This window comes from Chiloscyllium punctatum, chromosome 36 (assembly GCF_047496795.1).
Source record: "Chiloscyllium punctatum isolate Juve2018m chromosome 36, sChiPun1.3, whole genome shotgun sequence".
Lineage (NCBI taxonomy): Eukaryota > Metazoa > Chordata > Chondrichthyes > Orectolobiformes > Hemiscylliidae > Chiloscyllium > Chiloscyllium punctatum.
This window is the reverse complement of record NC_092774.1, coordinates 15,167,083-15,174,644: the sequence shown is the minus strand read 5'-3', so window position 1 is coordinate 15,174,644 and position 7,562 is coordinate 15,167,083. Positions and strand designations below refer to the sequence as shown.

The 7,562-nt window shown below is 48.2% G+C and overlaps 1 long non-coding RNA gene across 2 annotated transcripts; it reads left to right on the top strand.

Moving 5' to 3' along the window:
- Window positions 1-2,465: 2,465 nt before the first annotated feature.
- On the top strand, window positions 2,466-6,404 carry LOC140460811 (uncharacterized). Of its 2 annotated transcripts, XR_011954350.1 has the most exons (4): window positions 2,466-2,638; window positions 4,173-4,310; window positions 4,402-4,535; window positions 6,000-6,404. It is a non-coding gene; the product is annotated as an uncharacterized lncRNA (long non-coding RNA). The 2 variants fall into 2 exon arrangements; XR_011954351.1 differs by lacking the exon at window positions 4,402-4,535.
- Window positions 6,405-7,562: the final 1,158 nt, after the last annotated feature.

Below are 7,562 nucleotides of genomic sequence, written 5' to 3'. Positions count from 1 at the left end.
CCACCCCACCCCCTGCCCCCATCTATTCTCTCTCCACCCCACCCCCTGCCCCCATCTATTCTCTCTCCACCCCACCCCATGCCCCCATCTATTCTCTCTCACCCCACCCTCTGTCCCATGTCCATTCTTCCAGCCCCCACCATCCATTCTCTCTCTCTCTCCCCTCCCCCCACCATCTGCCACCCGCCCCATTCTCTCTCCCCTGAAATACACCAGGCTCGGAGTCAGAATTGGGGTTCAATGACAGAGTTTATTGCACAAGGAAATACCGGGGCTCCGGGGAGAGAAAGACACCAACAGCACAGTGTCAGCTGCGAGACTTCTCTCGACCCGGAGCACACGTCAAGAAACTTTTATACATTTTGTGACACAATCGGTCAGGGATGAGATTATTGTCTTTGTAACATGATTTGTTTATGGTAATCCTTGCAGAATCGTTGATAGTTGATACAATCATTGTCAGTTCCAGCACAGCCTTTGTTAATTTCCACACAGTCGTTGTCAGTTTCAGTGCAGACATTGTCCATTTCAATGTCTGCATGGAAATCCATTGTTGTTGTAATGGGCGCTAATTGCTCTCCCTGAGAAGGAGGATTCCTGCAGCCCTGGCTGTTAGCATTTGGTATTGAGTCTGTATCATGCTGTTAGCACTTCTATAAGAGGTGTTGGCTGGACCCAGACACTTCGGCGGGCAGTGTTCATTACTCATGAATATTCTCACCCCCACCCGCCTTAAACTAATCACCTGGGTTGTGAGTCCATTGTGCTACATTCTGGTGGCCCCAGACAGTGTCTGTATCTGCTCTGCTGTTTCTCTCCATATTGTGATCCAGCGGCCATCTTGTGTGTCAAGTTGGCCAACTGATGGCTCAGTGGCCATCTTGTGTGTCTGTGTGCCCAGTATCACCCTGCCCTGTGCCATCTCCCACTTCTCCACCACGCCCACTCTCTCTCCCCCGCCCAATTTCTCCATCAACCCCACCCATTCTCTCTCTCTGTACCCCTAGTCTCTCTCTACCCCCACACTCTGCCCCCCGTCCATTTTCTCTCTCTCTGTCCCCCATCCTTTCGGTCTCTTTTCTCCCCAGCTCCCACCACACCGTCCTTTCTCGAGCCTCGAACCATCTTTGACCTCTGTATCAAACCCTTCAAAGGACAGAGAGAGAGAGAGAGAGAGAGAGATAATGGATGGTGATGACTCTACCTGGGAGTCGGGAGGAGTGAGAAATGGCTGATCTTCAAAATTGAGAATACCTAAAATGATATCTTCAGAAACATCATTAAAGCCAGAAAGCGCGTTCAAGTTTTTTTAAAAGAGCTGCTGAAATCTATCTGATTCTTTCTCTGAAATAAACGCAGTCAGGCCACCGCTCAGGACAGGCTGGAAGGGGTGAATGGGCGAAAGTGAGCACTGCAGATACAGGAGATTAGAGTCAAGATTAGAGTGGTGCTGGAAAAGCACAGCCGGTCAGGCAGTATTCGAGACTTTTGTCTGAAACGTCAATGTTCCTGCTCCTTGGATGCTGCCTGACCTGCTGTGATTTCCAACACCACTCTGATCTTGAATGTAAGGGGTGAATGGCCTAGTCCTAGTCTTGTGAAGTTGGTTCCAACTATCTAGAAATAGCATCACAGAGCACAGAAACATACCCTTCGGTCTGTGCCGACCAGATATCCTAAATTAATCTGGTGACCCATTTGCCAGTATTTGGCTCCTTATCCCCCTGAATCTGTCCTATTTATATCCCCATCCAGATGCATTTTAAATATTATCATCGTACTAGCCTCCATCACTTCCTCTGGCTGACACGCACCAGCGTCTGTGCAAAAAGGTTGCCCCTCAGAAACCTTTCCCCCCTCACCCTAAACCCACGCCCTCCAGTTTTGGACTCGGGGAAAAGCTGGGGAAAAGACATACAAAAGTTGAGCAGCCAGACAGAATGCAAAAGAAATACAATGTCGAATCACAGGGAAAAACAAATTGTGGCTCTACCCCTTTCCCCCCTCACCTTAAACCCATGCCCTCCAGTTCTGGACTCGGGGAAAAGCTGGGGACAAGCCAGACAGAATGCAATGTCGAATCACAGGGAAAAACAAATTGTGGTTCTACCCCTTTTTTCCTATTGGCATTTGGACTCTTAACATCTGACAGAAACACCAGCATTGAAAAGTGTGGTGCTGGAAAAAACACAACAGGCCAGGCAGCGTCCGAGGAGCAGGAGAATCGACGTTTCGGGCATAAGCCCTTCTTCAGGCATTTTATGCCAGAATTTTCAACTCTGGTCTCCAGCATCTGCAGTCCTCACTTTCTCCAAGAAACACCACCATCCCCCAGTGAGCATACTGCGCATGTTTTCCGGTGTCATCAACGCAGTGCACATGCCCACCGGTGTCAGCAAAACTCTGGGCATGCTCATTGCTTTCCGCAAAAAAAAGGCGCGCGACCTTCCTTTGATGGCCCAATAGGGAACCGTGGAGGACCAGAACAAAACTGGTCCTCCTGCCAATCAGAGCCACCCCATTGTCTGAATGCGGAAGTTGGACCATGAGTTTCTGAAGCTGCTCCTCTTGCTCCTCTCTTTCTGAATCAACATTGAGCTTCACTCAGACCGCAAATTCATTCCTCTGTCTCAGATCTGTGAGTACCGCACTCTCTTTTCTCGCCCCCTTTGCCATTTCTGTTTCTTTCCGGAGTTTAATTGTTGACTTACACCAACTGAAAGGAAAGGGATTGAACCCAGGGAGGGGACGGACTGTGGAAAAGTGATCGAGGTCTGTGTTTCAATTGGCAAAATAGACAGGCAGGAGGCTGGAAGGACACAGCAAATCAGGCAGCATCAAGAGGTGGAGAAGTCGATATTTCGGGTGTAACCCTTCTTCAGGGCTGAGGCTGGGGCTGGGGCTGGGGCTAAAGTGGGGAATGGTGAAGATAGGGAGAGGGTCCGGCCTGATTAATCATTGGGTGGAAGAAATCAGGTTGGTGGCAGGAAGGAGTGATAGTGAGGGGCACGGGGCTGAGAAGGGAGTCGGGGGATGGAAAGGGAGGTTATTTGAAATTGGAGAACTCGATGTTGGGTCCTGTAGGCTGTAGGCTGCCCGGGCGGAAGATGGGGTTTGTTCCCTAATTTGCAGTTTGGTTCGTTGTGGCAATAAAGGAAGGCTAAGATGTTCTTGTCAGAAAGGGAGTGGGAAGGGGAATTAAATCGATGGTGACTGGGAGGTCTGGTCAGCCTTTCGGACCCGGCTGTGATGCTCACCAATCCGTTCCCCAAGTTTACGCTCAGTCTCCCCGAAGTCGAGAAGACCACAATTTACAAACACGTGGCAAATGCAGTATCTCAATGTGAACTTATAGCCTTTGCTATGATAAAAAAGCAGAAAGACGGTTTATTGTTTAAATGGTGATACTTTGGGATGTGGAGAAAGTGAGATCTGCAGATGCTGGAGATTAGAGTCAAAGTGTGGTGCTAGAAAAAGGCAGTAGGTCAGGCAACATCTGAGGACCTTGAGAGTCGACATTTAGATCCCGAGCACTTCATCAGGAATGATGTGTGGATGGACAAAGGGTCTGATTCTGTGCTGTATGACTCTAATCATCTTCGGGGAGAGCAGAAGGGTGATTGTGAAGGTTGGAGTTGAAGAGGAGCTTTCAAAGATGTTTGCCCTTAATGGGAGCAGAAGTTACAATGAAATCTTGCATTTGTGAGACAGCAACTGAGTGAGTGAGTGAGTAAATCCGAGATTTTGGTGCAAAGTGGGAATTCATTGCACTGTGAGGATGAAGCTCTACCTATTGAGTCATTTCTGCTGGTGAATGAAACCAGGCTCAAGATTAGGAGGAGTAAATTTAGGACAGGGATGAGGAGGAACTGCTTTTCCTGGAGTGTAGTGAATCTATGGAATTCTCTGCCCCTGGAAGCAGTGGAGGCAGCTTCATTAAGTATATTCAAGACACAGTTGGATGGGTTTTTGCATGGTAGGGGAATTAAAGGTAGTTGGGACAATGCAAGGAGGAGGATCTCAGATGATGAATAAATTAGCCATGATCTTAATGAATGGCGGAGCAGGTTGGACGGGCCAAATGGTCTTCTCCTGCTTCTATTACTATGTAACTGTAACCCTGCATTTCCCACAGCTAACCCACCTAACCTGCACATCCGTCATCATTACAGGCAATTTAGCATGGCCGATCCAAATCAAGGCCGGTGAGCAGTGAGGTGATGTGGGAAATGAATATTAGAGAAAGGGACAAGGAGAGTAAATGTACCAGCAATCAAAACTGGATTCTAAAGATCACAAAAACTGAAACGGTGAGTCTGAATGTGTGCTGCATTGTAACAAAATTGAATGAGTTAACTGCACACATTGAAGTGAATAATTATGGTCTGAGACTCCTTACAGAGACATGGCTTCAGGATGACAAGGATTGGATCCTGAATATTGAGGGTGTTGTCTCTGGGAAGCTTGGTAAAGGTAAAGGGTTGGCACTGCTAACCTGCAACCCATTTGAAAAGATGAAAGACTTCACAATCCAGGTTTGTTCAATGGATCATTTCAGTGACAGGACACTGTCGTGTTTTTCTATAAATTCTGTGTCTTATGATCTTATTCTCCATAACCACTTGATGAAGGAACAGTGCTCCAAAAGCGAGTGCTTCTAAATAAACCTGTTGGACTACAATGTGGTGTTGTGATTTTTAAATTTGTCCAGGTTAGGGGGGGAAGTTGCTCTGCTAAATTACCCATAGTGCCCAGGGATGTGCAGGTTAGGTGTGATAGTCAGGGAGTAGAGCAACAGGTGAAGGGGAATAGATGTGGGTGGGTTACCCTTTGGAGGGTCAGTGTGGACTCGTCGGGCCGAGTGGCTTGCTTCCACACCGTGGGGATTCTGTGAAGGGAAGGAATTCCTGCAAACTGTGCAGGGCAGTGCAGGCTAGCCAGCCGGCCGGCCGCGCCCCACCCCTTCCTCTCTCCCCTTTTCCCATTCCCTACCCCACCCCTGATCCATTGAAGGCGTCACAACGCGGAAGTGGCCCTGTCAGTTTGCATGAAACTCCCTCCCTCTCGGCAATTCTTCGTCCTGGGAGTGTGTGGGGGGAATCTGTTCACTTGTGGCAACTGGAGTGAATCCAAGGAGGCAGCAGACTCTGCAAACTCAGGTATGTGTCTTAATTACCCGGGAGAGGAGGGACAGAAGGATGGGGTGGAGCTGTTTTCCCCATCGCGCCAGAGTCTGAGACTTTTATAAAATCATGAGGATGGGACAATCCCGAACTGGAGGGTGATAGATTCAGGGTGAGGGCGGGGGGGGAGATGTAAAAGAGACCTCGGGCAACTTTTTCATGAAGAGGGTGGTGCGTTTATGGAATGAGCTGCCAGAGGAAGTGGTGGGGGCTGGTACAATTCCAACAGTTAAAAGGCATCTGGATGGGTGGATGAATACAAAGGGTTCAGAAGGAGAGGGGCCAAGTGGTGGTAAATGCAACTGGAGTCATAGAGATGTACAGCACAGAAACGGACCCTGACTGGGAGCAGAAGAGTTTGACTGAAGTGTATTGGTGTTAATGCCTTGATGTCTCATTTTGCTCCCACCTTCCCGGGGACTTTAACCATTTTGTGTCTGGTCCTTCCTCAAGAAGCTGCATTGCAGGTTCACCCTGAATTGACACACTATTTTTTTGCTTCCCAAAATCAGACCTGCTCACTCTCAGCAGGATCCCAGTGTTGTGAAAGATATTAACTTTCAGGTGGAGGTATCCAAAATTCACAGAGATGTCAGTCTTGATGTTTTTGGTTTTCTGCCCCTGTAAGATCCTGAATCAGCAACTTCAGGGGAATTAGTTAGAGCGGAGTGAGAACAGAGGGGAAGGGAGAGTGGGATGGTGCTTTCAATTTTGTGGAACAACAAAAGAACAGAATATTCTGCAGAAAGTAGAATTGCTTGTTCAGAATTTCTACCCTACACTGATAGTGATAATTTTTGTAATCCCTTTTTACAGAGTATTTGAAGATCTGAAGTTGGAAGATTCAAAATCAACAGATGAAGGTCTTATGCCCAAATCATTGACTCTCCTGCTCCTCGGATGCTGCCTGACCTGCTGTGATTTTCCAGCGCCACACTTTTAGACTCTGACTCTCCAGTGTCTGCAGTCCTCACTTTGACGTCAATGTCTGACAGTCTCTCAATCCATCGGGACCGCAACGGTTTTCAACTCTGATTCTGTGAGAAGGAGCAAAGCTTTTTGGTTCCTGTTTGCGTATGTTTTCAGCATCAGTGGGACTGGATGAGAGACCCTACTGTTGCAGTGCACTGAGTGTGGAGCCTGAAACAGTTATACGGCCTGGGAAGAGGAATTGACGGCAGGGTGGGGCTGTATGCGTGTTTGTGTGTAACTGAAGCTTTAGTCATGGATAAACCGGAGAAATCCCACCTTTTGGAGAAACGATGGAAGTGTGATGACTGCAGGAAAAGCTTCTGTTTCCCATCTACCCTGGACTCTCATCGGTGCAGCCACACCGGGGAGAGGCCGTTCCCCTGCCCCGAGTGCGGGAAGGCCTTCAGCAATTCCTCCGCCCTGCTGACCCACCAACGGGTTCACACAGGGGAGAGGCCCTTCACCTGCTGTCAGTGCAAGAAGGCTTACACCTGCTCCTCCGGCCTGCGGAGGCACCAGCGAGTTCACCTGGAGGGGAATTGAAACTGTGATGGCCAAGTTGCATCCTTTACCCGGTCTGGCCTACACATGACTCCAGGTCTACAGCAGTGTGGTTGAATCTCCACTGCCCCACCCCTTCTCACTCGGCAAATGAGAGGGAAGAAACTTACTTGGAGACAGAGTATGGATTGAAATTGCTGAGTGAGGAGGCAACACATCCTCCTGGTTACAGCTGTACCAAGGATCCAATTACAAAGGGACGACTGGGTGCTAACCATTAGTAAAGAACTTGGGGGGGGGTGGTGGAGTGTATGTACTTTGACCTTGAGCTGTTTAAAAAGCAGCTACTTTTTCTCTGCCTTTTTGCAGGGGGATCTGAAGATGTAACAAAGTTGGTTTGGATCAGACTGGTTCTATTTCCAAAGTAGGAATTTATAAAATATTACATGGATTGACTGCCTGCAGTTTCCGCACTTTTTGAGCAAAGTAGAATGTGTCTGCAAACATAATTCTGCCAATTCAAATTCAGAGTTATTTGTGTGTGTGCATGTGAGTTTGTGTGCATGCTTGGTAAAGAGTATAAGCCTGTGAGAGTGTTGGGGGGTGTATGTGTGTGTGTATATGTATGAGAGAAGTATGAATAAAAGCAAAGGGTTGCATTTTGCTGAAACAAGGAAGGGTGGACCTATACAGGTAGTGGTAGGGCCTTGAGTCTTGTTGGAGAACAGAGACATGGGAGGATTCAGGTGCATAGCTGCATCACTGGGAGACAGGGTGGTCAAGAAGGTGTTTAGCACACTTGCCTTCACTGTTGACCCCATTGAGTATAGGAGTTGGGACATCATGTTGAGGTTGTACAAGATGTTGGTGAGGGCACTTGGAGAGGACTGAGTACAGTTCTGGTGG